This window comes from Nanorana parkeri, unplaced genomic scaffold (assembly GCF_000935625.1).
Source record: "Nanorana parkeri isolate BGI_ZX_2015 unplaced genomic scaffold, ASM93562v1 scaffold3269, whole genome shotgun sequence".
NCBI classification, from domain to species: domain Eukaryota; kingdom Metazoa; phylum Chordata; class Amphibia; order Anura; family Dicroglossidae; genus Nanorana; species Nanorana parkeri.
The window spans coordinates 46,290-52,545 of record NW_017309537.1 but is presented as its reverse complement, the minus strand read 5'-3'; positions in this window follow the sequence as shown (position 1 = coordinate 52,545).

The following is a 6,256-nucleotide window of genomic DNA, read 5'->3' as shown; positions in this document are numbered from 1 at the left end:
CCCATCATTGGTGTCAGTGGGAGGAATAGTGCCCCATCGCTGGTGTCAGTGGGGGGAATAGTGCCCCATGGCTGGTGTCAGTGGGGGGAATAGTGCCCCATCGCTGGTGTCAGTGGGAGGATTAGTGCCCTTTGGTGGTGTCAGTGGGAGGATTAGTACCCCACCATTTGGTATTAGTGGTAGGCATAGTGCCCCATCATTGGTATCAGTGGAAGGAATAGTGTCCTATTCTTGGTATTAGAGGGAGGAATGGTGACCTATTGTATCAGTGGGCAGAGCAGTGCCCCATGATTGGTGTCCATGGGAGAAATATTCCCCATCGTTGGTATCAATAGAAGGAATGGTGCCACATTGTTGGTGTCAGTGGGAAGAAGAGTGCTCCATCCATAGCGTCAGTGGGAGGAATAGCATCCTGTCATTGGTGTCAATGGGAGGAATAGCATCCTGTCATTGGTGTCAATGGGAGGAATAGCATCCTGTCATTGGTGTCAATGGGAGGAATAGCATCCTGTCATTGGTGTCAATGGGAGGAATAGCATCCTGTCATTGGTGTCAATGGGAGGAATAGCATCCTGTCATTGGTGTCAATGGGAGGAATAGCATCCTGTCATTGGTGTCAATGGGAGGAATAGCATCCTGTCATTGGTGTCAATGGGAGGAATAGCATCCTGTCATTGGTGTCAATGGGAGGAATAGCATCCTGTCATTGGTGTCAATGGGAGGAATAGCATCCTGTCATTGGTGTCAATGGGAGGAATAGCATCCTGTCATTGGTGTCAATGGGAGGAATAGCATCCTGTCATTGGTGTCAATGGGAGGAATAGCATCCTGTCATTGGTGTCAATGGGAGGAATAGCATCCTGTCATTGGTGTCAATGGGAGGAATAGCATCCTGTCATTGGTGTCAATGGGAGGAATAGCATCCTGTCATTGGTGTCAATGGGAGGAATAGCATCCTGTCATTGGTGTCAATGGGAGGAATAGCATCCTGTCATTGGTGTCAATGGGAGGAATAGCATCCTGTCATTGGTGTCAATGGGAGGAATAGCATCCTGTCATTGGTGTCAATGGGAGGAATAGCATCCTGTCATTGGTGTCAATGGGAGGAATAGCATCCTGTCATTGGTGTCAATGGGAGGAATAGCATCCTGTCATTGGTGTCAATGGGAGGAATAGCATCCTGTCATTGGTGTCAATGGGAGGAATAGCATCCTGTCATTGGTGTCAATGGGAGGAATAGCATCCTGTCATTGGTGTCAATGGGAGGAATAGCATCCTGTCATTGGTGTCAATGGGAGGAATAGCATCCTGTCATTGGTGTCAATGGGAGGAATAGCATCCTGTCATTGGTGTCAATGGGAGGAATAGCATCCTGTCATTGGTGTCAATGGGAGGAATAGCATCCTGTCATTGGTGTCAATGGGAGGAATAGCATCCTGTCATTGGTGTCAATGGGAGGAATAGCATCCTGTCATTGGTGTCAATGGGAGGAATAGCATCCTGTCATTGGTGTCAATGGGAGGAATAGCATCCTGTCATTGGTGTCAATGGGAGGAATAGCATCCTGTCATTGGTGTCAATGGGAGGAATAGCATCCTGTCATTGGTGCCAATTTGAAGAATAGTGCCTCATTATTGGTATTAGTGGAAGGAATGGTGACCTATTATCAGGGGGCAGAGCAGTGCCCCATGATTGGTGTCCATGGGAGAAATATTCCCCATCGTTGGTATCAATAGAAGGAATGGTGCCACATTGTTGGTGTCAGTGGGAAGAAGAGTGCTCCATCCATAGCGTCAGTGGGAGGAATAGCATCCTGTCATTGGTGCCAATTTGAAGAATAGTGCCTCATTATTGGTATTAGTGGAAGGAATGGTGACCTATTATCAGTGGGCAGAGCAGTGCCCCATCAATGGTTTCAGTTTGAGGAATATCATCTTGTCATTGATGTCAATGGGAATAATAGTGCTCCGTCATTGGTGGCAATGGAAAGACTATTGCACAACGGGCTGGTTAAAGGCAAGCAAAGGGCCACATCTGAACCATGGGCAGCGGTTTTTGGGCCTCTGCACTAAAGTATCCATCCGTACTATAATGCATTGCCTTTAAAGTTGCCCCCATACCTCCCCTGGTGTCTGACGTTATAGAAGATGAATTATCCATCCAAACCGTCTCTGGCCGCTCAGTCACTTCCTGCTTATCATTAATCACAAAGGCCGTTTTCTTTCAAAGTGTTTCAGACAAATATCACATTTCACTTTTTTTGAACCCAAACTGGAAACATACACTACCTGCGTTGTGTCCAATCAGCACAGGACGGGACCGGGGGGACTTGTGGATCTATAGGATGCTGGCACTGGAAGATTTGGGACTCTGTAATCGATGACTGGCTCACTTAGCGTTCATGACCATTGCCTGGGACGGCTGCAAACAGAGAACACATGAAGCAAACCTGACCCGAGACTCTGTAGCGTCGTTGGTGATATTTATTCTTATTGTATTGTCCAAGTGGATTAAACTGCTAATTAGAGACATACATTGTATATCAAAGAGAGTCCCGGGTACATAAATTATGAAAGAATATCTAAACCCAAGACCAAAAATATAATATACTGCAGCTTAGATCCTTAGATGTGGCGGCTGCATTCCTTTTCTTTTTTCCTTGATAAGAACATTTTCAGCAAGTACAGATAATACCTGTTGATGCTGCCAGAAATGCCGTGTCCTCATCACTTCCTGTAATTGTAACGATACAGTTCATTAGCCTTTGAGAACTCTATCCGGCAATATTACCCACTTCAGCTCTCGTCCCTGGATACCCCCTCATGGACCAGAGAAGTGTTTTATATCATTCCACGACGGGTTGGTTCCTTCAGCGATAACCTGGTTATTTTTTTAAGATAGCAAAGTACCGTATTTGGCGGTCTATAAGACGCTCCGGGCGATAGGACGCAGGGATTCTGTGACAGAAGCTGCAGTTAGTGACCGCTGAGACAGGTGGCGCTGTCTCAGTCATCACACAGAGCAGACGAAGAACGACGTTCTTCGTCTGCTCAAGGGGCTCTATGGTGAGCTCCTATGCCGTGGTCACGGGCCCCCTAGAGGAGCGGGGGACTCCGAAAACCACGGCGGGGTGGGTGGACACAATCGCCGCCGCTCGATCTAATTAGATCCCTTGTATTAAACGAGTAGCGATTCCCACTGTACATTCAGCTCTGCATGTCCGGAGCCGGGCTGAATGTACAAAAAAAACTACTCGCCCGGCGCCCCCGAAAATGCATGTCCCGGGCGTCGGGCGATAGGGATTCGCTCCATAAGACGCAGGCACATTTCCCCCTCCTTTTGGGGGGAAAAAAAGTGCGTCTTATGGAGCGAAAAATACGGTAACACATACTCAGGGGCATAACCACAGATCATGGGGCCCCATAGCAAAATTTTGATGAGATCTCCCAGCAACCTCCCTACTGTCATTGATATTAAAGTCAGGTAGCAAGAGAGCTGCCCACATAGTCCCTCCCTGTATATCTGATGCCAGCTCTTCTTGATTAATATTGTCAGTGTCCGCAGCAACTTCTGCAATCCCTATTGGGGCCCCCTTCCACCCCCAGGGCCCCATAGCAGCCGCATGGGCCGCTATTGCTATTGTTACGCCTCTGCACATACTGTACATTGTTTTTCTCTTATTGGTATCGGCGAGTACTTAAAAAAAAGTATCGGTACTCGTACTCAGACCCAAAAAAGTGGTATCGGTGCATCCCTAGTTATAACTTATATTACTTAAATTACACTCAAAGAATGTTTTGTTTTCTAATTTCAATTTTTTTTTGTTATGTTTTCAGTGTTGCTAAAAAAAAAATGTACATGATCAAAATAATGACATGCTTTTATTTTTTCATTGGCAAGTTTATTAAATAAATAAAAAAAATAAAAAAGGTGTTTAATTATTATTATTTTTTTATTAAAGTGACATTAAATTCTACATTTTTTCCCCTCCCCCCCATGTTAATGTCGGCACTTACCTTAAATGATGTCTCCTAATCCGATCTTCCTCTTCTTTCCTGATGTTTTCATCTGTCCCTCCAGCGGTGCGGCGGCTCTCCGATCCAGCGCTGACTCCTCTCTGCTTGCTGGCACTTCTGATCCAGCGGTGTCTGCATGCGGGTGCACGCGTCCATAGACTTACCTTGCGTCTCTGCTCGAGAATCCGAACTGCGCATGCGCCCGCCCCAAGATGCTTTGCGGCCGCCCGAGCAGTTTCGTATTCTCCGGCGGGGAGCGCGCAGCGATAACACGGTAAGTGTAAACCGCTGTTAAAGCGGGGTTTTTTTTTTGTTTTTTTACTTTTTGCCTATAGCTACTGCTTGCTAGCCCTAGATATAGGCAAAAAAAAAAAAAACCGGGAGGGTTTAGAACCCCTTTAAACTTATAAATGCTTTGATGATGTGTATTTTTTTTTTTTTACCAACACTAAAAAAAAAAAAAAAAATGAAAGCAGAAGAAAAAAATTTAAATATTGTTGGTAAAACATAGCAAAAAAGAAAAATAGCAGAGATATAGGAGAGAAGGGGAGGAAGTGGTTAATAAAGATTGATTAGGGATAACAAAAAAAGGGATTAATACGAGGATAAGTGAGAATAAATGTTATGCAAAAAAAACAAAACATTTTTTTTTTTTTACCTGATGTCATATGCAAATCAATAGTCATACTTTGATATACATATGAATGAAATAGTAATCAAATGGGTGGAATGTAATAAAACTGGAGCAGCTTTGCACAGTAACCAATCAGCTTCTCTCTTCAGTTTGCTCAGTTAAAGGAGAACTATGGGGTTATGGGTTTCCCCCATAGTTCTCCTTAGGGTAACGGGAGGACACAAACTAGCGTTCTCCATCACCCTAAGCTCAGTATACCGCGAGCTACAGCTCCCTATATACTGAGACCACCGCAGCCGGAGCGGATCCCGACGTAGATGACGGGATCCGCCCAGCTGCGTGAGTGACAGCTGACTCTGCCTATCTAGAGGCAGAGCCAGCTGTACCCGCCCCCTCCCCCGTCCGTTCCGCCAATCGGCAATAGATTACTCCATACACACAGTTTAGCGTAGATGGAGGAATCTGTTGCACCTTTCCCCATCTGACCATAGAAAATCTGCAGATACATTGTAAGGTGTATGGGCAGCTTTAGCGAGAGCTCTGCGAGTGTTCAGCACTTCTGCAAAGCACTTTGATCTGGAGACTCGCAATGCTGACTTGCTGTAATTGTACAGCAAAATTGTGAAGCTCGGCAAGTCTAGCAATACTTCAGCAAGACATTTTCAAACTTGCAGCTCAATTGCTTGCTATCTGGGCACCAAGGACAGGAAGTGTGTCATGTGCAGGATCACCAGAGGAAGATAACGGCAAAAAAAGCAAACGAATGAAGCCGCCTCATGTGAGGTCTGCAATATGTACAGATTTAGGTCTCGTTCACACCTTGGCGTATTGCATATGCGCGTCTGTCGCACGTTTTTTTTACCGCGATTCGCGGTAAAAAAAGTTGCGCGTTTCCCGAAGGCTACTTGGCTGTATCCCAATGGAAACGCGCAACAAAACGGCCCAAAGTAGTACCTGCAGCTTTTCAGGCGTGGGCCGTTTTGTAGCGCGTTAGGGACGGGCGGAAATACGCCAAGGTGGGAACGAGCCCATTGAATACAATGGGATTTATATTTTTGAGAGCTACAAAACGTTCAGGTGTGAACGAGGGCTAAGTTCTGAGTTTACATACACTTCAGACCGGCTGAAGAGTTCCTATCTTCCCCAAGAAATATGTGGCAGCCCCTTGAACCCCATAACAAAGGAAGAAATGTGTAATAATAATTTGGAGAACAGAGTAGAGACGGATGTGTGTCATAAAATAAATCTTTATATGGAGATTCACGAAGCATCACCGCAATCTCAGATACATACCGCGCTGTACATCCAACGGGATCTGTTACATGTCTATTGCTTTACAAGGTGACAGCCGAGAACGATGGACGAGGATTTCCTTCCACACTCCCATCAGACGGGACGCTTGTATGATTATAATGCAGGATGGAGGAGAGATCGGTGAACAGACGTAACCGGGAGGATCTATGAGAGCTCACTCGCTCTCCTCTCCTTTCCTTGTAGCCGATTATATAAATGGTTTTCATTTAACAAAAACAACACTTTAGAGATCAATTACCGCGCGCAATCAGACTTTGCGTCCTTGTTAATGACTCCAGAGAATCGTTTCCCC